This window comes from Pongo pygmaeus, chromosome 2, assembly GCF_028885625.2.
Source record: "Pongo pygmaeus isolate AG05252 chromosome 2, NHGRI_mPonPyg2-v2.0_pri, whole genome shotgun sequence".
In the NCBI taxonomy this organism is placed as follows: Eukaryota; Metazoa; Chordata; class Mammalia; order Primates; family Hominidae; genus Pongo; species Pongo pygmaeus.
In genome coordinates, this window is record NC_085930.1 from 149917690 (window position 1) to 149943891 (window position 26202).

A 26202-nucleotide genomic window follows, 5' to 3' on the forward strand; every position below is an offset into this window, starting at 1 on the left:
AAGTCCGGTACTGACGAGCCATTAAGGCACCTGATGAAGAAGCCATGCCAGGTGGCTGAGAGAATGGCGAGACCACGGGGATAAATGGAGTTGGGAGCTTGGAAGAGGTAAAATTTAGTGCCAGACGTGGTAACTTGAGGCGGAAAGTTCTAAGAAAAAAAACCGGAGGGTAGGGGGAAATATGGCTAACATATCTGGGCCAAGTGTGTGGATTTGAGAGCCATCAATCAAGGAAAGAAAGCAAAAGTCAAGGGAGGAGATTCTCCCAAAGGTGCACCTCAAAGGTATATAGTAGCAAATTCGAATCCATATTTATTTTGCCTGAGGCTAGTTGTGCTAGGACACACAGGGTTGCTGTAGACCTCGAGCTGACAGCAAAGGCCTCTCTGACAATCGCTGTTGGTCGTTTCATCTCCCACAGAGAAATCTGGTGGGAATCTCCATCAGCTGGAACCTAACATTTGCAATAAATGACCCACAAATACTGATCAAACCAAATACAACCGTTCGCCCATCAGACGTCTAACGGGGCATTACAGGCAGCCCTCAAGTGCTCTGAGGATCTTCAGCAGCGGCTCCAAGGAAGCCGCGGGCCGGGAGCAGGTGGGAACGGCGACTGCGCGGGGCCACGACCTCCCCGGGTCCCTGCAGGCCGTTGGAGACGGAGCAGCAGTTAGGACTAGAGCAACACAAGGCCGGATGTGTTCTGAGCCGGAAGAGGAGTGTGGGATAGGCCGAAAGGGGTGGGGGGTGGGGGGTGACAGTTTGGGTCTACGTGGCAGCAGGCGGACCCCAGACGCGCGCGCCCACCCGGCGATAGGATCAGCGGCGCCGGGGCAGGCACATGGCCCCAAAGCACCCACACTAGGGCCCGGGCCGGTTAGGGCTGTGTTCCTGGGCCTGGGGGCGCCTCCGCGCAGTCCCTGATCGCAGGTCAGGAGTTGTGAGGCACGCGGGAGCCCTGCGCGTCTGTGGTCGTGGTCGTGGTCCCTGCGCGCTCGGCTTGCCCGTGCCCGTGGCTTTGCACGCCGAGGGCTCTGCAGACTGACCAGTATCTCGGGGCTGGGCTGGGCCTCCCAGAGGCGGCGTCCTCTCAGCAACCCCGCGCGGTCGCCCCAGCCCAGCCGCACCGCAACACCGCCTCCGGGGCGGAGCTCCAGGGCTCCTGGTGCTCGGCTGGCCGAACTGAGCCGGGGCGCGGCGGGGTCGGCAGGGGGCGCTGCCGGGCCCCGCGAGCTGCCCGGTGGCGGGTGCGCGCCGCCCTCGCCTCCCCTAGCGCCGGGAGGAGCTGGCGGCGAGCGCCGAGCCGGGCGCGCAGCGGCGGAGCCGGGGCCGGCCTGGGACCATGGGCGGTGAGTGCGGCCCGGGCCTGGGCCGGGGCGGTTGTCGTTGGGGCTGAGCCGCGCAGAGGTTCTAGGCAGGTGGGCGTCCAGGGTCCGAGGTTGGGAGACTGAGGGGGTCCCCCTAACTCGCCAGTGGGAGAGGGGCGGGAAGGCTGGGGGCGCTTCGAAGCGTCGGGTCCGAATCCCGCGACTAAGCCTCCTCCTTTATCCCCGCGCTCGCCCCAGAGCCTAGGACTTGCGCCCTCTTTCCTGCCACTCCCCCCGTGAGCCCGCTGTCCCAGCCCTGGCGCCCGCCCCATAGCCCCCTTCTCCCAGCGCTGGCACCGTCTCACGCCCGCTGCGAACCCCCGGCTCTATCTCCAAGCCCTCGCCCCCTGCAGCCCCGCACTCTCCCACGGAGCCAGCCTCCACCTCGCCCCCGCCCCTCCAGCCCTCTTCCACAAGGCCCCCGCACTCCCGCCGCCGGATTCCAGCTGAGATTCAAGCTCCCGGGATCCCCCTTCCCGGGCGGTCCTGAGCCGGCTAGTCTCCAGGTAAGCAGGCGGCCGCAACTTCGCGGCCTTTCCCGGAGACGGGGCTGGCTCCTCTTGGCAGCCACCTGCAGCCTGACGCCTCCGGGAGTCCCGGGCCTGGCCACGGGGCCGCCCGAGCGCGGTTTAACATTCCTGGATGCGCAGGTTAGGACCGCGTGGTGTAGACCCACGACATTGCTTTTGCTGGTGAACTTGCATATGTCCTGATCTTTTAAATAAGCTGGGTTTGTCACACACATACAGAGACAGAGACAGAGAGAATGGATTTGCTTAGGGTAGGTTGCCTGCTTTGCAGCCGCAGCTGCCTTTTAAATTGTACCTGTGGATGGTAAAGGATTCGCGGTGCAGGACGTGGAGCCATATTTTCCCGCTTCGTCTGTGAGTTCAGCGATTGCGAGGGGGCTCTGTGGTGAGTGAGGTTATCACCGCCTGGCTAGCCAGTGTCTTTGTGGGAAGGCAAGGATCCTTTGTAAGCATTCAACAAGTAAAATCAGGAGAGATGTGGAATCAGATCAAGCTGTGAATGGGGAAGTGTAGGGGGGTGGATGGGGGATCGGAGAGTGCTCCACAAATAGGGCCGTTTGTTGATATTTGCAGAAGGCCCGTGGGTGTGAAGCTGGCAGTGCGGAGCCCACCCTTTCAAACGGGACGCGACTGCGGTCGGGCTTGGCAGTAACTTACCCTCCTCGGAGGTGTTGGTGCCCAATCGGGACATCTGTGGGAAGGGGATTTATAGCAGATGGATCAAAAGGCCTTGGGCGCGGTGGCTCACGCCTGTAATCCCAGCACTTTGGGAGGCCGAGGCGGGCAGATCACCAGAGGTCGGGAGTTCGAGACTAGCCTGACCAACATAAAAACCCCGTCTCTACTAAAAATACAAAATTAGCCGGGCGTGGTGGTGCATACCAGTAATCCCAGCTACTCGGGAGGCTGAGACAGGAGAATCGCTTGAACCTGGACGGCGGAGGTTGCAGTGAGCTGAGATTGCGCCATTGCACTCCAGTTTGGGCAATAAGAGCAAAACTCCGTCAAAAAAAAAAAAACAAAAAAAACCCTTGTGGTCCCTGGAGAGAGGTGGAGATGCACGGGACAGCCTGAAAGCCAGTGTATGAATCTGCCCCATCCCTTCTCCTGGCTTTCATTAAGCCTTGGATTAAATTAATTGCTTATCTCAGAGAAAGGATGTGTAGGGGGAACTTCTCTGTTAGGGATTGGCTCCTGGCCAGCCCATCCTCACTGATGCCTTGGGAGGCTGCGTTTGGGCACCAGGAACAGCATGGGCCACCTGGCCTTTGGAGCACAGCACTCTGAGTGTTTGTGGAACTGCAGTATCTGTAACTCTTTTTTCTATTGATCAGCTTGAATAGTAATTAGCTCAATATTACTTCACTATTGATTAGATAAGTAGCCCAAGGACACACTGGGGATCAGTAGGGTCTCTCTCTCCAGAAATGCCCGTGGGCTTCTCCTTGGCCCTCCCTACACCGCGCTGTGATGAGTCGCTGTCAGATGCCCCACTGTGCAGGAGCATCCTCAGGGATGGTGGAAGGAACCATCTCTGTGACCCCAGGTCCCTGCCTGGTCCCCCCTGTCTACCACATAGGGGTACTCAGTGTTTGTGAGGAAAAAAAATGGATGCCCCAGTGAATTAGTCTGAGTTCACAACCAATGTTGTCTACACTTTGCTACACTGTTCAAAATGTTACCCTTAAATTCAACAGTTGTTTTTTTTTTAATGTGTCATATCACCAGAGACAAACTCATTTTTGTGTGTGTTTGGGGCAGGGAATGCAATCTACAGATCAGGCTCTGATGGTGGGTCATTAACCTCAGTGGGGACTCCAGGATTTCCATGAAGAAAATCAGTTGTCTTCATTCAAGAATTGGGGTAGGTGGTGGTGGGCGCCCTTGGGAGCTACTAAGTTTGTCTGTTGAGGGTTGAGTCCACCATAGCTTAACCTATAGTGCCCAGAGCTGTAGCCCCAGTCCCCTTTAACATTTCCTATCCCTGCCCACTGATGGAGGAAGCTCCCAGGGAGACAAGGTACCCCTTGCAGAGCCCCACTGGCCGCTTCAGATTGCACCATCCCCACTCCAGTGGGTGCTGCTCCCTGTGGTGGGCTGGGAGTGCCTCTTCTTGCACATTTCTGGCACTGTGGCTTGCAGCTCTATTGGTGGGAGGGAGGTTGGTGTTTTGGGCCAGTGCTTTGGTCTCTTGGAGGTGGCTATAACCCACTGGCAGATGGGGCAAGGTCCAGCTCTTGTGCCTCTGTCAAAGGCCACCCCCAGGCAGTCCAGCCAAATGCTGAGGGGGTGGGAACACCTCATGTCCCCCTTTTTTTGGGGGGGGAATCTGGAAAGGGCTAAAATTGAGACTGCCACTTGGCTGTGGGAGCCTGCACTGCCCCTGGCTGTCACGAACTTATCTTTCTTACCCACATTGTCTCTGTCTTCAGGTCTGGCTCAGAATTCCTGCAGCTGGTGAAAATCTGTTTTCTAGAAGAGATTTAATTAATGCCTGCAGTCTGTGAGTGAGAGAAAGGGAGGAGAGGGAGAAAGAGACATACTACTATCTAGAGGTGGGTGGGAGAAAGGATGGGAGAATGTTCAAGGTCCTGAAAATTCATAGGGGGAGATTTCGGCCCCAGAACCTGTCCCTGGACAAGGTTCCTGGTTGGTGGATAAGGAAGTGTGCCCACATTCCAGTGTAGGGGTTACCAGTTAGGAGCAAAGTCACTGAGATAGGAAAAATGGCCCCATGGGAATCTGAAATCCATTTGCTGGGCCCATCATTCTGGTTTTGAGAAGGCCTTGAAAGCCAGCTGAGACTTGGGCTTAGCACGGCAGGAGAGCACTGAGCTGTTTGAAGTTTTTGAATGAGGTGTGTGCCCTTTTGGAAATAATGGCTTGAGCAAGATTGGTCTGGGGTTTGGCCTGGGAAGACACTTTACCATGGCTTAATTTATAGGCCCTGAGCTATAGCCCCAGTCCCCTTTAACATCCCCCATTTTCCAATGGAGGAAGCTCCCAGGGAGACAAGGTACCACTTGGAGAGCCCCCCTGGCCACTTCAGATTGCAGCCATTGCCACTTCATCTCACTTGAGGTGCTGAGGGGAGAGTCTAGGTAAGTGACAAAAGGAGCAGTGGCTTGGAAGGTCTGTGCACCTGTATTTAGGAGGTGAAGAAGAGGGAGCAGCTTTCTAGTAGGATGGTGGGCCTTTTGTTAGAAGCATCTCCCAGGGACTCTTTTTGAACCTGCTGCACAGCCCTGCAGGTAAACGAGGGCCCATTGGAGCCTCTCAACCTGGAGATGCTGCACGGCAGCCACGAGGAGGCACCCGTGAAACCAGAATGAATTTCAGGGTCCGCTCTGAGTCCAAAAGGCAGGAGGGCCCTGGCCAACTAACACCTAACTGAGCCACAGACTCTGGCCTGTTTATCCTCCACCCTCAAAACCAGCAGGCTTCTCTGACCCTTTTTGGACTTTGGCTGGGGAAGCCACTGGCTTTTGGAAAAAGTTCAGTCTGTAGTGATGGCAGGAACAATCTCAGGAGTGTGGAAGAAGTTAATGATTAAAAAGGCATGGAAGAAGAACTGGATGGTGGCTTGGGGAGTAGTTCCTGCAGTCAGGAGGCAGCCTTCATCTCATCCCCTTGGCCCACAGTCATCTGTGCATGCGTCTGCCCCTCCCTCCATCAGTGAAGCTCCCTCTGAGCTGCGTAGTCTAGGGTGGAGGAGAGTTTGGGGGAGCTCAAACATCTAGTAGTAGAGACTATAGTAACTTTAAAATTCTCTTTGTATTTGCAGAATCATTTCCCCAATTTATACATTCATGTTTCAGTTTACAGGGCATCCTTTTGTCACCTGCTCGCCACCCCTTATGCCCCTGGGTGTGACCAGCTTCCTTAGAAAGAGCTGTAATCAATAGCATATTGATTAAAAAGCATATTAAGATGAAAATTGTTGCACCTGGTTTTGATACCCCCACTCTCTCCCCTTCCTCCTCTACTTCTGTTTGTGGTTACAGCCATCATTTACATTAAAATTACAAATCATTTTGAATACTATTTGTCCCACCCCTCAATTATTCAGAGACATGTGTCTTTCCAACCAACAAAACCACAGCTTGCTTTCCTAGGCTTACCTCATTCTTGGATCCAACACCAACCTTCAGGCCTTCAGAGATACAGCAGTATCATTTTGAGCTTTTAACTGTAAAATAAAATGAAGCTCTTACTTGCTAAGTTTGTTCTCTGCAGACATAGGAGAATCTAGTTAGAATTAAACATTTACTGTCTTGTTAAGGCTTTATGCTTCTAAAATGAAAGTGGCAGTTGGATTACCGTAAAGTTAGTAAAGTTGTAGAACAAATTTTTGGAAGCTCAGAAATAATAATGGAGGGACTTACAGAAATAAACTATTAAGCTTAAATATTAAAACATGGAGAGATATAAATATGAACTATCTTGAAATTATAGAAAGTTTGGCAAGTATAGATTAATAAGTGTATAATTTTTTTATGCAAGTTATAATATATTAATTATTAGGATCATGCATTATGTTTATACAGTACCTTACTATATAAAAAAGCAACTTTGTCCATGATCTCATTTGATTCAATAAGCCTGTGATCTGCTTAGAGATGGGGAGATGGGACCTTGGGATGGTTAAAAGGCTTCCTCTAGAATTCAGATCTCATAAGCAGAGAAATACTATGTAAACCTAGATATTCCTGCCCACGTTGCTTGATAACCGAATGGTGGTTACATAGTTTTTTGAAAATTGTAGGTGGTCCTATTCTTAGGGATAAAAGTAGGCATTGGTTTTCTCTAAAACTTTCTGCAAGTCAAACAAACAAACAAAAACTGTGTATGTAGTACCCAGAAACCTGAAAGGACTTCTCAAGGTTTGTGGATGTCAGAGGTTCTCTGTTGATGACTTCCTAATACTAGAGTACCTGAGTTGGTTGTGTATTCAGCACAGTGCAGTGATTGAGTGTGTACATTCAGAGGCCAAACTGACTTTAAACCCTGGATCTACCATTACTAGCAATATACCCTTGAGCAAGTTACTTCTCTGTGCCAGTTTCCTTATTTGTAAAATTTGGGTGGTGATAATAATACCTACTTCGTGGTACTGTTGTGAAACTGAAATATAATAATACATGATGAGGGCTTAGAAAAGCACCTACCACATGGTACATGCTTTAAAAATGTTAGCTGCTATTCCTATTCATTTGTTTCTTAAAATTACCTTTTAGGCGCCAACCGACTGCACTGAGATGATGGATACAGGATAATGGTCTCTGTCCTCATGGAACAGAGGACATTATACTTCAGTTTGTGGTGAAGGACATGAATGGCGGTGCAGATCGATTTCCAGGCACTTGCTCACTTACAGCCATGAGAGGCTGTGAAGGGGCTGACCATGGGGTGGTGACCTTGCCAGCTCTTTGAAACAGGCACTCATTTTGACTCATCTGTGTCTGACACATGCTGGTTGTTTTAACTGTCACTCTTGGCCACAGGTTGTTAGTGGGAAGCGTGATAAGAGATCCTAGATCTGTTTAGTCACCTGGTTTTGCCAACACTATTTTTGGTCCTGGTTGACAGAATGCTGCCCTGGCTACTATTTTGGACTGGACTGGCTCTTCAGCAGCCCCAGAAACCTTTGGTACTATCCGAGACCCAGTTCTCTGAGCAAGAAATGGCACAGCTGCTCCTGAGAGCAGGTAGAGAACAAGCCAGAGGCAGGAAGCCAGAACACCGCATTTCCTGTGTCTGCCGTAGCTAGAAACTTCTTGACCCAAAGAAACTATGTTGAGAGGCATAGGTTTTCTAACTGGTGCTGGAAAGACAGGACCTTCCTCCTCAGACCTCGCTTTGCTTGCTCTGTGCGTCCTACAGAGAGGCTCCAGCATGGCAGCCTGCCCGACTAGCACCTGCCATCACGGAGCTGGCACGGCCTCCAGCAATGGGCTGTCGACCAGAAAATCCTTCTGTGATTGCTGCTTCAGGAACTCGAGTGCTTCTCTGCCTTGTTTGAGCGTGATTAGCCTAGCTTGTACTCAGCATACACTGGAATACGTCATACCGATAAGTCAGCAGTCAGACTGGAAAACCAGTCATCAGTTATCTTAGTGGCAACCAGCTTATTTTTATTTACTTTAAACTACGGTTGACCCTTGAACAACTCAGGAGTTAGGAGCACTGATTCCCCCCACTATGGCCCCCCACAGTTGAAAATCCAAGTATAACTTTTGAATCCCCAGCATCGTAACTATACATAGCCTACTGTTGTTAGCCAGAAGCCTTACTGATAATGTAGTCAGTTAACACATATTTTGTATGTTGTATGTATTATATGCTGTATTCTCACAATAAGCTAGAGAAAAGAAAATGTTATTAAGAAAATCATAAGGAAGAGAAAACATTTCCTATTCATTAAGTGGAAGTGGATCATCATAAAGGTTTTATCCTCATTGTCTTCACATTGAGTAGGCTGAGAAGGAGGAAGAGGAGGGGTTGGTCTTGCTGTCTCAGAGGTGGCAGAGGTGGAAGAGAACCTACATGTAAGTCGACCTGCTCAGTTCAAATCCGTGTTGTTCAAGGGTAGGCCTATGTCCTGGAAATTTTAAATGAAGTTTTGTCTTAAAAAAAACCTTGCCCCACACTTGCAAAACAAACAGCAAATAATGCCAACCTTTTGTATGTAAGGAGAATTAAGGTAAAAGGGGGAAAACCCTTTCTCTATTTTACAAATGGCTCCCCAGGTGCTCTGACTTCTCTGGTCATGATCGTCTCTTGATTTCCCAGACTGGAACCTCTTTTGTCGCCAGTGTGTCTGTCTCCGTTGCAGTCCCTAATGGAAACACAGACCTGAAAAATCAAAGCTTATGGTCGAAGGTCATGGCATGGATGGTTGATTTTTTTGGCTCTGTCTTCAAAGTGAAAAATCACTGTCTTCTTTGAGAAAGAAAGTATATTTCGGGAGGTGGCTAACGTCAGCAGGCGGGAAGATCTAAGCAAGCCTGTCTCATCCTCGGTTCACATAATTTCTAGCATTGCTAAGTTAGCAGCATATGATTTTTTTTCTCCTCTTGTGCATCTTGCTCTAATGACTGCTGATTATCTTGAAACAGCTGCATTAATTGATGGTGTTTAACGACTCCACTTACACTAAGTAATCGCAGTTGGCTTGGCTGAGGATCGCGAGTTCTTTTTACTTGCTTTTTAGCTTGAGAAGTGTTTATTTACTCTGTGTGCCAAATGCCAGAAGGGGAGTTGGGAATGCCTCACCTCAGTGCCGGCCCACTGCCCAATGCTCACACTCTCCTGGGACATCATCACGTGCCACCACAGCATCCGTTCCCTGTGTATTCTGATTGTCTGCTCACTGGCATGTCTTCCAGCTTGATAGGGAGCCCCTAGAAAGCAGGGACCATACCCAGCTCATCTCTAAAGCTTTGGCCTTTAGCACAAGGACTGGCATGAAACAGGCCTCAATAAAAGTTGGGTGAATGAATGATGAGTGGTTGCAAAACGTATCAGTTATGAATGTGTCTGGCTGAAAGTAGCAGAAAGCCCTGGCTTAGTGGCTTAAGCAAATAGGGATTTGTTTATCTCGTGTAACAAAATGTGTGAAGATAGGTGATTGCTGGTGTTGGTTTTAGCAGCTGACATCTGTCTGTACTGACACTTGTGTTACTCTCTTAGCCTTTCCTTCATGATGGCAAAAAACACCAGCAAACCAGACTTCCCCTGACATTTCACGGCCAGAACTGTATCACATGGGTTGCCCCCAGTTAAACGGGCCATGTGAGTGTGTAGCAGGGCACGCTGAGGAAGGCTCACTGCTTGAACAAACCAAGTATGTTTAATGGTTCAAATATGGTAGGCATTCACTTTTTGCTCACACACAGTCCAAAATGGCTGTTTCTGCTTGGGGCTTTCCTCCAAGAGGAGATTCAGGGACTCAGGCTCTCAAGGCTGCCATGCTCCTTTGCCTCACTCAGCTGAAGAGGAAGGAACATGGAGGATGGTGTGTGGGAGAATTTTGTGGGCCAGGCTCAGAGGTGCTGAACTACTGGCCCTGACATTCCACTGGTCAGGGCTCAGTCGCGTGAACATACCTTCCAAGGGGAGGAAGTGTGGTCCAGCCACATGCCCAGGAGGGAGAGGAGATGGGTATCACAATTAGCTGGCAGTCTCTGCTACACTGTCTGCCCCCTCCTCCCCCCAAAAATCAGGATTCTCTTAACAAGAAAGAATGAGTGGATATTGAGGGGCAAGTGGGGGTGTTTTCTTTAGAAGGAAATGCTGTGCTAAGAAGGCTGCAGCCAGAAGTCGTCTTCATTCCCAGGAGATCATCTGTTCTAAATCCCTGCTTCTGTTCCTACCTTTGGGAACTGGGCCAGATGACTCAGTAGGACAGTGGGAGGCCCTCATTATCCCCCTGTCTTGACACAGGGCATGTTCTTAACAGCTTTGTGGGAATGTGTCCTAGTTGATTCACATCAGCAGTAGGAGGCTACCCCACGGGAAATGGTCTTCAGTCCCCCAAGGCCAGAGGAACCTATGAGAGCTCCTTTTTTCCAAGTGCCCCTGCCCACTCAACCTTCCAAAGCTTCTCTTCCTCTCCAGCCCCCGCCCCAGCCCACATCTGGAGGGGAGGAGAGGACACAGCAAAGAGTGACCTGATTCCCCTCTAATTCATTAAAAAGTGTTTTCCCACTGCTTCCTGCTAGTTTTCCTCAGTAATAATTGATGAGTGATATATTGATATACTGGGGTGTAATGCTTTATTCTTGTTTAGTTTGTTGTAGGTTTCTGTGATGCGGCTATTCCATCCACAGCATTCTTCCTGGTGCTCACCCTTCCTTTTTCCCACCCTCCCTCCCTTCCCCTACACACTTCTTGAGCACCTGCTGCTTGCTCTGCTGTCTCTCCACCCAGCCCTGGGGAAGGTGGGCAAGGAAGCTGACATGAGTCTGTCGTGTTGATGAGTAGAGTGGAAGGGGTAGGCTCTGAGGGCTGTGGTTGCCCAGTATTGGAGGATGTCACCCAGCCTTGGGGTCAGGGAAGGCTTCCAGAGGAAGGTGGTGCTTAAGCTGAGTTTAAGGATAAGCAGGAGTTAACCAGGTCAAGAAGGCATCTGGGCCAAGAGAGTGGAATGGGCACAGACATTGAGTTATGAAAAGGGGGAACAGCAAGTCGACTGTGTCAGAGTCGGACTGGATGGTGTGGCCATTCACCCATCCAACACTGCTGTGCCATGGGACCTGGCCTTACAGGGTCTTGCAGGCAGAAAAGGACCAGCCCCCATGGAACTCATGGGCTGGCTGTGAGAGGGGATGAGTCTGCAGAGGAGTTTGGGCCAGAATCTGAGGAGGGCTTGGCTGCTGTCCCAGACTGTGCTCTAAAGGGTCTGCTGCTGGAGGCTGAGTAGGAGAGGGGCCCCATCACTTGTGCCATCATCTCTTGTGCCCCGTCCCTCTGTGTCTGATTCTTGACTGGTCCTTTGCCTGGGCATTACTCAGGCTATAAAAATAGAGGCTGGCACCAGAACTCCAGCATGTAGTTGGTGAAGAAAGCTGAAGCTGTCATTACATATCAAGATACTTGCCAGGGAGATTTTTGATGGAGCACTTTCTTGGAGTCTGGAGGATGAGGTTCTAAAGTTGGCTTATAGTTTTTTTCTCCCTTGGACTTACACCAATGCTTCTGGCAACTCACTTGGAATATGTACTGGTTGTGCTTGTTACTCACCCCTGCCCCAGGCTCATACATGCCCTCAAGGACACATTGAAATGAACACTCAACCCTGAAATCCACCAAATAAGGGCTCACCTTGCCACAGACTGGCCAGATTAGAGGGGCTGAGTCCTCTCCATGGGGCCCGCTGGAGGCTGGCGTGCAGTCCATCAGGTGTTCATGTCCCATATAAGGCAGGACACCCTGGCCCGATAAAGGAACTTTCAGCACTGCCTGAGAAGGTAAGGGTTCTGATAACTGTGCTTTCTTTCCCTAAGGAAATGAGGGCTGAGCCAGGGTTTAGCAAAGCTGTCAGCTGCCTTGATTGTGATGAATGGTTCCAAGGGTAGTTTCCTTCGTTCTCCCTCCCAGCCCTGTTTATTAAGGTGGACTGGAGACAGTGCTGGGGGGTGGGGTACAGAGAGATGAACCATCATGCTAGTCTAAGCCAAGGGCTGAATGAACTGCACTTTGCTTCAAGGTGGGTTAATCTGTATTCGTAGACAGAGACTGAATAGTTTGATGCTGTTTTTTGGGTGCCTTCTTGGTCCAAGTGCTGCAGGGAATACAAATAATAATGAGAAGGAAATCATGACTGTCTTATGTTTTCCAGGATGGATCTCATCTAATCCCCTCCATGCCCCCTGAGGCAGGCAGCCATATTACACTCCACTAGAATAGAAGCTCCATGAGGGCAGGAATTTGGGGCTGGTTTGGTCACTTCGAATCCCCAGCTTCTATAACTATCCTTGGCATAGAGCAGATGCTCAGTAAATATCTGAATGAATGAATGAATTACTATTTGCAGGTGAGGACACTGCAGTTCGGAGAGATTAAATACCTTGCCCGAGCTGTTAGGTGGTGGAGTAAAAGGCCTGGTCTCAGTGCCAGGGAGGGACCATGAGCTGTGACTTGGGGACCCCAACCCTACTGCCCCTGGAATGAGGGCTACTTCTAGGATAGCAGTGTAGGAGGGCCAGAGCCTGCCTGGCCTGGTCTACTGAACACAGCACAATCTTGGAAAAACCCACCAGTTGTATGATGGTAGAGCTGCAAGGACCCAGGAGGTTGGAGGGTGTCTTTCTGCTGCCAGCGCCATGATGTAACTCAGAGGTGGGGTGATATGCAGGCTGTATCTATCAGCAGCTTGAGAGTGACATTTCAAGAATACCACCTTCATCCAGTCAGGCGTATGCTGAGAGACTTTCAGTGGCTCCCTACTCCTACAGGAACCTAGTCTGGCTCCAGCCCTCCTCCACCCTGTTCACTGATGAGTCACTGCATAAGGCCTGTCATCCACAGTACGGTGGCATAGGGGTGGGCTTTGCAGCCTGCCTCTACCATTTATCCTCACATCAGGCACGCCCACTGACATCCTCCCTGCCTTTTAGTTTAGCACAGTTTCTGCCTCTTTCACGCAGCCCTCTCGCTGATCATCCCAGCACAAAGAGTCCGCCACCCCTCAGGTGCCTGTAGCCTTTGTCTGTCTGTACAGTGCATTTCCTAAGGATGTTCTTGGAACTCTGGGTTCTGCAGGTGGATGGAGCTGCTGCTAAGTGGGGCATGAGGCCCCTCCCAGTCTACCTAAGCACCTCCACTGCTACCTGAATTCCACATCAGATTCCATGTTGTGATGAGTTTTGAAAGAGGATACTGTTTGAAAACCACTGGTCTCTATAATTTATCATGTGCCTGCCTTGTGAGATACTGCTTAACTGCATTGTTTAAAAATAATTTAAATATGTTTTACAGTACTCCTTTTTTCTGATTTTTAAAAGTAATACAAGTTTGTTTAAGAAAATTTAGAAAATGCAGAAATATATGTGAGAAAATAAGCCTGCCAGGATTCCTACTTACTTAAGGGGTAGTGAGCCAATCTTCTGTCTTGTAATTTGTTTGTTTTAAAGAAAATTTAGATTACTTGTCAGTACAGCTATAACCACTCATAATATTTAGGACATATTTTCTCTTTTTAATGTTTTTCCTTTTTTTTAAAAAAATTGTTACTTTTACAAATAGCAATTATTTAAATTCACTTTTTAAAATAGCGCAGGTTCAAATTCTAAAGTATACAATAAAAAGTCTTGCTCCCACACCTGCTTCAAGCCATTCAGCCCAGCCTGTACATGCTATATTGTAGCTTGTCTTTTTGACTTAACAATATAATGTTTTCCTCTGTCATTACTCACCTTTTTTTTTGTTATTTGCACCCAACATACTATAAAATCAAAGCATTAAAATATGTGAGTAAATATTGGAAAGTTCTTCCTACTTCACAATAGAGATGACACTGTTAATTTCAGCAGCCATCTCCTACTAGACCTTTTTCTGTAAATTTATGTTTTCCGAAAATTTACATATATATGTTGGGATATGCTAGCGTTGGTTTTACCTAAGTAAGATTACACTGTATCTAGTATGCTGCTACTTTTGTTTTCTGTCTTTTGTTTTTAACTTGGCAATATTTCTTGGAGGCTTGTCTGTCCACACCTAAGCCCCACTTCTTTCTTTTTTTAAGACTGAATCGTGTTCCATTGTTTGGACAAACTGTGATTTTCCAACTGTTTCCCTATGGATGAACATTTCGGTTATTTTCACATTTTTATAATGACTCCTAATGCTGCTTTGTACATAGGTGGTAACATTTTTGTAGGATAGAAACCTGAAATACAAATTCTTGGGGCAAAAGATGTGCATGTTTATTGTTTTGGTGGAGACCACCATTTCCCCTTCACAGATACTATTCTAATTAATCCTCTCACCAGCAGTGTATGAAAGAACTCATCCCCCTGAGACTAACTAACATTCATGACAGGTGAGAGGTGAATTTTTTTGGCCAATCTGAAAGGTAAGAAATGCCACTAACTCCCCCTTTTTTTTTTTTTTTGAGACAGAGTTTTGCACTTTCATGCAGGCTGGAGTGAAGTGGCGCAATCTTGGTTCACTGCATCCTCCGCCCCCCAGGTTCAAGTGATTCTCCTGCCTCAGCCTCCCAGGTAGCTGAGATTATAGGTGCCTGCCACCATGCCCAGCTAATTTTTGTATTTTTAGTAGAGACAGGGGTCTCTACTAAATATAGCCTTGTCATGTTGACCAGGCTGGTCTCGAACTCCTGACCTCAGGTAATCCACCCGCCTCGGCCTCCCAAAGTGCTATGATTATAGGCATGAGCCACCACACCTGGCCGCCAGCTCATTTTTAAATGTATATTTCTTTCCATCCTGGTTTTCCAAACATATACATAACTATACATATTGATTAGAATCGTGCCATGCCTTGTTCTCTGTCCTTTTTTCCTTTCACATTAGGTCAGAGACGTTTTCTCTGTTCGTTGCATTCTCTCCAAAAGCTCAGTTGTTGAGGGTTGTTGGCCTGTTGAGCTATTGCAGATCACCTGGAGTGTTTTTTATTTTAGTTTATTTGTGTCTTTGATCTTCAAAGATCCTGGGAATGACAAGTCATAGAAAAGAAAGTAAAGCAGAAGAAACACCTCCTGCAGAGAATTGGCACAAGAAGTGTCCAATAGACAAGAACCAAATGAAAATCCAAATTGGCTATTTGCTCAGGGGCTCATCTCTTAGGTATTTGGCAGGGAGGTCCCTAAAATATCACCATGAGCTCTTGTTATATATGGATATTGTATACTCTGTGTTATATGTTAAGCTTGACCTGTTCCATGCATTCTGCTATGAAAAGTACACAGCTTTGCTGTTGTTGTTTGGATAGAGAGATTATGATGGTTTCAGAGCATTTAATGTCAGTGGAAAGATCCAGGAGTCAGTGTGGTGTGATGGAAATAGCATTGAACTGGAAAGTCAGGAGAGCTGGCTTCAGACTCTAGTTCTTCCCCCGACTTACCGAGTAAACCTGGAGAAGACACCTAGCCTTTTGGGTCGCCTGGGGTCTGCGTGGCAAGGATGACCTGGGTGTAATGGGTTTGGAAAGCTTGTTGGGGGTTAGGCTAGCAGTTAGAGGTCAATTCCAGCTTAATATTAAAAGAGAGCTCTCTAAGAATTGGCACTTTCTAAGATGAGACTGGCTGTATGTTGCCAGTTTTCAGAAATGTTCTGACAGGTGGTCAGTCAGCTCTCTGCAAACACACAGACACTATCCCTACTGTCATGTAGCTTAGGGTCGGTCGCAGGAGACAGCCAGCCAGCCAGGAATTTCACCATGGTCATTTGATTACATAATGATAGTGCTGAGAAGTGTCATGGAGGAGAAATACAGGGTAACTTGAGAGTATGAGACAGGGTGCTAAACAAGGCGGGTGAGTTGAAGGGCAGCCTCTATGAGAAAGTGATCTTTGAGCTGGGATCCAGGGCATGGTCAGCAGTCAACAAAGTGAGAAAGTGGAGGCACAGAGGAGAGGCAGCATGCTGGCTGGAGGCAGGTGGCGGGATTGCTACTGGCTGTAGTGAGTCCTCCATTCATTAATCTCTTCATTCATACATTCATTCACTCTCTCAACAAATATTGGTTAAGCACCTGCTCTGGACCAGGCAGTGTTCTTGGCCCTGGGGATACATGTATAGGGAGCAAGACTGACAAAGTTCCCAGCCTCATGGAACTCAGTGTTGCCACATAGCAAATCATTCCCAAACTTGGTGCCTTAAAACAGCCGTCATTTTACACTTCTCCTCATAGTCTGGAGGTAGGCCAGGCCCAGCCAGCTGTTTCTCATACATGTGTCTCACACAGTTATTCAGGCAATAACTGGTCTCATTCTCTGTGTTTTTGAGCACTTCAGCCTTGGCTTCAAACCCACTACCTGTCTCAGCTCACCAGAGTCCTCCCAAAAAGGCAGTCTAGTGGCCTTGTGTGCTGGCTCCAGCATACTCCTTGGGGTCTTACCTCCCTCCCCTGCCTCAGGCAGCTCCAAGAGTAACAGGTTTCTCCACCTCAGGTTCATTCTTGGGGAGCAGGAGTGATGCCCTTTTGATGTTCCAGGCATCTGCGCAGCTGACCCAGGCCTGGAGTCCCCAGTGAGCAAGGCTCTTCTGTGGGGCTGAGGGATGTCTGGGTCTGGGAGAGGCATAGTGTGAGGGCTTGAGGTGAGGCTGCACTGGTAGGTGGGGCCATGGAGGCCATGGGCAGTATTTGGTTGACATCCGTGGAGCATTATGGGAACCACTAAAAGACCAGAGATCTGATGACTCCCTAATGGGAAGATTACAGAAGACAGTCCTTCTTGGAAAACAAGATTTTAAAATTAATCTGTTAGAATGATTTGTCTTATAAAACAAGGCTTTCAGGTATGTTCTTGAAATGTAAGTGTCCTCTAGGATTACTTGTCCTCTGGCTTAAAGAGAGGAAGCATAGATGTCCATCCTGATTCTATCAGTTATTATATCACAATCAGTGATATGGCAATCTGCGGTTCATTATCACAGAGTTGGTGGGTAGAGTCAACTTTCTATAACCAAGAGTTCACATTCTACAACAAACATTCCCACCACTGCAATTTCCTATAACACACAACAGTGCCCAAGCAGTAACTCCATGGGCCTTGTAAGAGAACTACAAAAACAAACCTCTAAATAATACAGTATAGCTTTTTGCCCTATTTGATAGACATATTAAGTAAGAAACTCCATCTAGAAACTTGATTTTATGATGATAATACAGAATAAGTACTTTCTCAGTTAGCTGCAGTTTGTGGAAACTGGTGTGTAAACAAGGATCATGGCCACCCCCATTGCTTTTCATTCTCAAAATTACTTGTGTCAACCACTTTTGCTCCCAAATTTCTCATTAAGTTACATCAACCTGGAGTTGTGTGTTTCATTACAACTGTTAGCTAAGCTGAATCAAAGCTTTGGAGCTTTTAAGAGTTTTTGTTTTTTGTTTTTTGTTTTTTGGTTTTTTTTGAGATGGACTCTGTCACCCAGGCTGGAGTGCAGTGGCGCAATTTTGGCTCACTGCAACCTCCGCCTCCCGGGTTCAAGCAGTTCTCCTGCCTCAGCCTCCCAAGGAGCTAGAACTACAGGTGCCCGCCACCACCCCCAGGTAATTTTTTTTTTTTTGGCATTTTTAGTAGAGACAGGGTTTCACCATGTTGGTTAGGCTGGTCTCGAACTCCTGACCTCAAATGATCCACCTGCCCCGGCCTCAAAGTGCTGGGATTACAGGAGTGAGCCACTGAGCCTGGCCTCTTAAGAGTCTTATTACCTACTTTACTGGCAGGGAGCTGGGACTCGATGCAGTTCAGATTTCCTCCAAAGCTAAATGTCGTAATTGTAGGTAACAGTGCTCTTAGCTCTATTTTTGCTCTACCTGTCACTTTATAAGTGCAAAGAAGCAATATGTATATATATATATATATACACACACACACACATATATACACACACATGTATATATATATATGGAGAGAGAGAGAGAGAGTGTGTGTGTGTGTGTGTGTTTTGAGAGCTTGTTTTGGGATCTGAGTCAGAGAATCCTTGGATCTCAGCACGTGGAGGGCTCCGAAAGGTCACCCACATCAGCCCCTCTGTAGCATCACCAGCAGTGGCTACACACGCTTGGCCACCTCCGTGGGCAGGAGGGCTCATTCTATACTGACTCTGTCAACCTCCCACTAAGTGAGACAGCTGTGTTCTCAGATTTACTTCTAAGGACATAAAGTTCATGCCCACTGGCACTGGCAGTGATAACGAGCTACAGGACTCCTGGTGCCCCACTCCTCTTCATGAATGAGTCATAGAATAACCTGCCAGTGAGCACAGGGTCTTGCCAAAGCTCTGTAGGTAAGTGTGATCTCAGCCCAAAAAGGCCTCATTGGGCAAAATGCCTCTCAGTGGCATGCGTGAGTGCTCGTGTCCATGCGTCCATCCAGAGCAAAATCCCGTTCCTATATAATATTGTTAACACAGAAATGCAGGCCTTGGTAACCTGTGCTTTCAGGTGTGCCTGATTTACATTGCACAACTATGAGTCTCAGGACTTTGTAAGCTTTTTTTTTTTTTTTGCCTTTAAAAGTTTGACTTTTATCATTGAAGCCTTTATATTATGCCACTTGTACTTCCAGTCTTGCAGCCTGCCTGTTTAATCCTTTCGTGCTTTCTTTGACATTTTAAGAAACTTTCAGTTGACATACTTTGCTTGCAAAATTTTTTTTAAAACAGCTATATTTTTAAAGTGGCTTTGTGATGAGTAAATCATGCCAACTGCATGTTCTCCTTTCTTTGTTGAGGTACTTATAGCTTCTCGACATTCTAAAATAATAATGCCAGTCTCAGATGTAGCTACTTCGAAACTTAAGAAAGAGCAAAGCAGTAATGTTGGATGGAACACAGACTTGTTCCAAAATGTCAAAAAAATAATAATAATAATAAGTGAAAAGTACATAAAAGTGAAAATCCTGGCTTGATGGGTTAGTTATTTTCGTCTGTTCTGGCCCTGAGAAATGATCAGATGCCTTGACAAGTTTATCCTTTGTAGAGTTGGAAAAAAAACCTCAAAGGAGAGAGTGGTTAGAACATGTAATTCACAAAGGAAAAAAAAAAGTTTACTATTTCAGGGATTTAAAAATACGAAATCTGCAGATTATCAGCCTCAAATCCTTTTAGGAAAGAAATGGTAGGTAAATAATTAATGCTGCATATGTTAAAAACGTAAAATATGAAACAAAAGATCTGTTAGTGGAAGACGTACGGTCAGTAGGCTGCAGGAGCCTGCTCTACTGTTTGTCTCTGCTGAATTACACCTGAGCAAACCAGCACTGATGTTTTTTAAACATATAATTATGACTGTATGTGTTTTGATTACTGGATCTGAAAAGTTGTGGTACTGTCATCAGATGACTGTGTTTGAGAATAATTTTTTAGAATAATTGTGCATGTTGTCACACCTTCTCCAGTTGTGAGTTGTCACAAACATCCCCTTGCTCACTTATTCCTAACAGAGCCCTGACTCTATTCAGGCCTCTGCCCATTCTATCCCTGCATGGGCCTCTGCCAGGAGGTGCATCCTGATTGGTTCCATTCAGTCGTTGTATCCATTCCCAGTGTCAGTGATTGGTTTGGGTGCGGGCACATGACACACTTCAGCCAGTGAGATGCGATGGGCAGCCTGGGGGAGGGGTTTCTGGAGAAGGCTTCTTTGCTTCTAGTAGAAATGAACAGAGTTATCCCTTCTGCCTTTGCCCATGGCTGAGTATGGCTGTGATGCCTGGCAGTGTGGCTGCCAGCTTGCGACCCTGAGAGAAGCAAGCCTAGTAAGAGGACAGACATGGAAAGCTCTTGGTTTCCCATTGATGCTTGGAGTTGCTGAATCAACTAGCCTTGGAGCTGCTGTCCTAATACTATGGTTTGTCATGTGAGAATGTGGATGAGTCTCTTTGCTTGCTAGGGTTTTCTGTTACCTGCAGGCAAGCCATCTTTATAGATACATGAATTATTTAAGATAAAACAAAAACTAAAGTGCAAAAAGAACAAAGGTGACCACAACAGTGTCTCATATCATATCTAAGAGTGGTATTCAGCCTGGTCAGTGACGAGGTTTTCTGCCTAATGCAGCTCATGAACGCCTGTGCACTTACTCATTACACCTCCAGAAGGGAGCCCCATGAAGAGTACCAGCGTTCTGCTAACAGCAAGTTCTAGATCAGAAATTGGTTTGTCTGCTTAAACAGAAGTGAAATAACAATGGATTAAAATGCTGTGAGATTAATTTCTCTCTCCCAAAATGATTTGAGCTGGAAGGCAATGAAGGAATGGGTGGCCTTGCACCTTGGGGTCATCTAGGGTCCTTCTCTGTCATCCACTAGGATGTTGCTTCCATCTGCATGGTGAAAGTTGCTCCTCATCATGCCAGTGTTTCAGAGCCTGGAATAGGAAAGAAAAAAGTCAGGATGGTGGTCTGGGGCAGGCAGCTTCCTTTTGATCTGGAATGACCATATTACGTTCAATCACGACTCATTGGAAGAACTTGATCACATCACTACAACCAGTTGCAAGGGAGTTTAGGAAATATTCTCTCTAGCTGGATGGTCATATATCCAGCTAAAATCCAGAGGGTTCTGCTCATAAGAGGAAGGAAGGAATAGACACTTGGGGAAGCATCTGCCACATGGTATGTCTTTAGACACTTTAGAAGCATCTGCCACATGGTATGTCTGCTACAGTGAAGAAGAACGTGACAAGGGCAGATTGCTGGGTACCACTCTGAATGTGAAGCAAGGGTTTCAGCCATGCAGGCCAGCCTCCGTGAGCAGCTTGGAGCCTTTTGCCCCTCAGACCTGCCCTGGCCTCTCTTCAGGTAAATGAAGGGGTTTGAACCAAATGATATTTAAAACCTCTTCAAACTCTGACTTCTCTGGCATGGTCCAGTGGAGATTCTATTTCTAGAGTTGGGGAGAGGGAACAAAGACAAGGGAGAAGTAGGGTAAGTAGCTCACTTGTGGCTGGTGGGTATTAAAACCATCAGCAAAATCACTGCTAATACTTACTGAGAGCTTATCAGAGGCTAGGCACTGTACCATGTTCCTTACATATCTTAACCCCACGACTCCCTCCCTATACAACCTATGAAATGGGCTCAGAGATTGTTTTCACTTCATAGATGGGGAAACTGTGGCTTATTATCAGGTAGAGCAGGGCTCTAGACCTAGCCAGCTGACCCCAGGCCCATGCATTTAACAGCCTATTGTGGGTATGACTGGGAAATGAGGTGGGATTTGTGGGGTGTAGCCAGATCATAACAGGTCCTTAAAGCAGGGTAAAGAACATTGAGTTTGGTGCTGCCCTTTATTGAGGGCCTGCTTCAGGATCAATCTGCAGCACTGATCAGCACACCCCCTGTGTTAGTCCATTTTGTGTTGTAAAGGAATACCCAAGACTGGGTAATTTATAAAGAAAAGAAATTTATTTGGTTCACAGTTATGCAGGCTGTAAGAAGCGTAGTGCCAACATCTGCTTCTGCTGAGGCCTCAGGAAGCTTACAATCATGGTGGAAGGCAAAGGCGGAGCCAGCGTATCACATGGTGAGAGCGGGAGCAAGAGAGAGAAGAGGAGGTCCCAGGCGCCTTATAACCAGCTCTCACATGAACTAACAGAACTACAGCTCACTCACCACCAAGAGGACAGCACCAAGCCATTCATGAGGGAACCACTGCCATGACCCAAACACCTCCCACTAGGCCCCACCTACACTGGGGATCACATGTCAACATGAGATTTGGAGGGGACACATATCCAAACCATAGCACCACCTCAGCTCCCCACTGGCTTCCCCACAGCCAAGAGGTGGCTGTTACCACTCCACATCACATCTGGGCATGACAGTGACGCAGGTCAAATCACCCCTCACCACCCTAGGGTAGAAGATGGGCTGTTTTTCAGGAGGAGACCCCCAGGTGAGAGAGGGCCTGGGAGGGTCTGTGGTGCGGCAAAGTGCAAAATGTTCCAGGGGAGCCACGCCTCATGACTATTAGGTATCCTTCAATATGTTGCCCCTGCTGAGAGGGGCAGGGAGGCCTCTGGACCTGCTCCTGTCCAGTATTCCCCAAGGAGGCCAGATGCTGGGAGGAGATAGGACCCTGGCCCTAGAAAATAAGGGTAGGTCCATGAAGTGGGCCTGTCTTTCAAGCTGGCCTGCCTGGTGGCGTGAATCCTGCAATCAGACCCCTCTTCCTGCTCCATCCTGCAGCTCAGTCAGCTTAGTGCCCAGAGGGCACTCCAGGGAGGGAGTGAGAATCAGTGAGTGTGTTTTCTGGTCCCACTGATGGTAGGACACCTTGAGGTCAGTGGGGAAGCTGGCCTGGGTAGAGGGCTGTGGGTGCTGGGCCAGGCAAGCCCATCCTTTGGAGAAGCAGACCCAGACATGGCAGGGGTGCCCCAGCTCTGCCTGTGTGGCCTCTGGGCAGCTGGCTTTCCCTAGGCACAACACTTCCCTGCGTGTATCAGTGTTGGATGTATCATCTCCCTTCTCTGGCTCCTTTCACAACCCGATACCTCCCCACCACCTTTAACACCATCCCTTGAGTTCATTCTGTTTTCCTAAAATTCAATCACAGATGCACCAACACCAATCTGCTCTTCAAGATGGAGTTCTGGCGTTGCCACTTCAGAAAACCAATCTGCCGTATCCTAGCCTGGATGCAGTCTTCTTTCCTCCTGATAGCACTGATTTGATAGAGCCTTGTGATCTGTTTACTCCCTACTTCCCTCGCCAGACTCTACACTTCTTTTTTTAAAAAAACTTCTTGAAACTTTTCTAAAAAAAAACACCTTTAACTTCCGACATACACAGAAGCAGAGAGGAGCAGATAATGAACCCTCAAGGATCTGTCACCCTGCTTCAACTATTGTCACCATTTTGCCAATCTTTTTTCATCTATTCCCCTCAACCTTTTTATCTCCTCTGGAAAATATATATATATATATATATGAAACTAATATATATATTAGCTATGTATATTATATATAATATATAAATTATAAATATATATATAATTTTTTTTTTCGAGATGAAGTTTCTCTTTGTCACCCAGGCTGGAATGCAGTGGCGCAATCTCAGCTTACTGCAACCTCCACCTCCGGGGCTCAAGCGATTCTCATGCCTCAGCCTCTTGAATATCTGGGATTACAAGTGTATACCACTATGCCCAGCTAATTTTTTGTATTTTTAGTAAAGATGTGGTTTCGCTGTGTTGGCCAGGCTAGTCTTGAACTGCTGTCCTCAAGTGATCTGCCCGCCACGGCCTCCCAAAGTACTGGGATTACAGGCATGAGCCACCACACCCGGCCCCTCTGGAATATTTTAAAGCAAGTCCTAGGTCTTGTATCATTTCTCCCATAAATACTTTAGTGCCTTTCAGGTGGGACCTTCCATATGACAAAAACTGTGTCCTGTATCCTGTGTCCTGTGTTCTTACCACTTAGAATAGTGCCTGGCACCTATTGGCTCTCAGGAAATGTTATTTTGAATTGACTGACTGAATGAATGAGTGCGTGAACTGGCTTCAGCTTTTAGAAATGAGCCTGCAAATTAAGTGGAGAACTCTGGAATGTGAATAACTGCTGTGAACTCACAGCCCCTTCATCCCAGGTGCCTTCCTGGGGTTTCCAGGAGGCTCTGGAATCTGCCCATCTTCATCAGACTTCAAGGTTGGTTTTTCTTGGGCAAGCATCTTAGATTTTGCAATTAAACTCCACTTTAATGTGACTTTGGAGAAGGAGAACTATTAAGATATAGCTTTTACCTTTGCTTGACTCATATTTTGTTCACAATTGCAGACTTGAAGGGTTTTTTTTTTAATTATAATGCTGTATTTACTTAGGCCAAAATGATTCTGACCAAAAAAATCAACGTGTAGAATACATCTGAAGCATTTTCTTTAATACTACCTTTCTATTCTTGGTAATGGTATTTTAACTGCACAAATGAAAGGTAATTGTACATTTTCTTTCTAGCAGTTGTGGTCATGTTTAAAACCCTAAATTCTGTACACTTTGAAGGACAGCCTGGACCAGAGTTTGTCACTAGATGTGGTGTTTTCAGCTCTTATAAGGTAAAAAATAGGCCAAGACTTGGGCTCAGGAACTCTCTGGTGGTAGAATGGTAGCTTGTAAAAATTCCTTTGACATGTTCTTTTTTTCCTTTTAATTCAGAAATGGTATTCATCATAATGTAATGGGAACTGCTTATTAACTAGTACTATGTTTCAAAATTGTATTCTAAAATCTTTTCTTTCGCAGCTCAGACTTGTAATAAGGTTGAATTGAGTTAGCTGGGTTTTCTGTTTTTTGTTTTGTTTTTGCTGTTTCATCAGGAATTCAGAGTAATAATTCAATTTCTAGGTTTCAGATATTTTTACCACGTAGGTTTAGCACAGGGGAGTGCAGCTGTGCCCAACAGACATGTGATGACTGACAACTATTTCATGTTCAGCCTGGACATATAGCAGTTGTTTACACAGAAGTATTTGTGGGAATTGGATTTGGTCATGATGCCATATTGAGCCAAGAGCATCTTTTCCACAGAAGGTGATGGGACTTGAGAGATGTTTGGGGATTAGAAGATGTGGGAGCTGTAATCCCATAGCACCTCACCCTGCTGGTGAAGCAGGGACTCTTCCTGTGGATCTTATTTTTAGGGCTGTGAGCAAGCAGGCTGTGGGGGTCCTGCTCTGGGCTCAGAATCCTGGCTGTCGCCTGGCATGACTTATATGAGTCTCACCAGATGTCTTGAGGAGCTGCCGTAGACCCCAGGGGTAGGCGCAGAACTCCTGTGGAAAGAAGTGCAGGAAGATGGCAGGAAGGGAACCAAGGACTGCGTGACTTCTTGAGTGGCTGCAGGAGCCTCCTACCTACCTGGAGATGGAAAGGGGGAAAGGGAGCTCTGGAAAACTCAGGCTGGAGATTGAACCACAGTGCCAGAAAGAGCCAGTTGGCTGGAACCTCATCCTCTTGGGGTGGGGCCCAACAGAGGCTGAGGCAGATGTTCCAGGCTGGAAAACCTAGGTCAAGGCAGGGACACAACAGCTGAGTCAGCCCCCAGGAAGGCTCACGATGGCAGAGGAGCCATGAACATGGTTGCAGACGTGGCTGCCTACTCTGATGGATGGGATGGTGCTAGTGAGTAGGGGAGGGGCAAGTGGCCAGAATTTGAAAGCAGAGCCACAGCATGGAGCAGAAGCAATAGTTCAAGGAAAAGGGTGACTCCTTGTGTTTAGATTGTGGTATAGGTGTCTGTGTGATTCTTCCAGAGTGTGGAAGTCAGACATAGTACATATCTGCTCGACAGCAGGGCTCTGCCTGTTGTGAGATTTGCTCCCCACCACCACCTGCTCTTTTGTCTCTTATCCTCAGTCTTATTTAAAAAGCAGGATCCTGCAGCTCAGAGAAGTGGAGCCAGTTGTCAAGACACACAGAAAATAAGCAGCAGAGCTAGGAATTGAACACAGATCTGCCCATCTCTGGAGCCTCGTCCTTTACACCGCATTAGGTCTCCTTTCAGTCTCTTCCACTGAAGTGTCCCCAGCAAAGAAACACCCACAGCAGCAGAACCACGCACTCCACTTCCCATGTTGGACACAGGCACGTGCACATGTACACACGCACACACACACACGCACATATGCACACACACACACACACCCCTACTCCTTGGGGTCTTAGCTTCAGCTGCAAACTTCTTCAAATCCATGTGAATTTTGGATTCTATCATCATTATTTAGCCATTTTAAAAAACCAAGACTAAAGTATGATCATTATCTTCAAGTTTTCTAGTGAAATGGGCTCCAAAAGAAGGCATCCTGGGATTCAGTGTTCCTCTGGCCAGGCTGTGTACATACACCCCTAGGGCTGTGATCACACCAGACTAGTCCCTAGCACAAGTAGAAATAATGGGAATGCTGACCATGCTAGAGGCTATCAGAAGAGAGTCAGAAGCGGGAGGGTGCAGACCCCAGAGAGTATCAAGGGGAAACGGTGAATGTTCCCACTGTTCAGCAAATTAAAAGTCACAGATAGGTGATGTCAGCAGTGCAGACTAGAAGCAGTCAGGCAGTTACACGATCCCGGCCATCTGGTTAACCTAACATATTTAAATCTAAAACTAAATATAGC

General features: G+C 47.3%; 1 protein-coding gene across 4 annotated transcripts in view; it reads left to right on the top strand.

The window, feature by feature from the left end:
- Positions 1–294: 294 nt before the first annotated feature.
- PXYLP1 (2-phosphoxylose phosphatase 1) overlaps positions 295–26202 on the top strand; it is a 63707-nt gene continuing 37799 nt past the window's right edge. The window contains exons 1-2 of one of the 4 annotated variants that reach the window (XM_063662232.1): positions 1184–1421; positions 3662–3764. The gene's annotated coding sequence lies outside the window, so the exon portion shown is untranslated. Of the gene's footprint in view, positions 934–1183; positions 1422–1773; positions 1877–3661; positions 3765–26202 lie in introns of those variants that run through there. The other 3 variants (XM_063662231.1, XM_054480142.2, XM_054480143.2) reach the window with 3 other exon arrangements.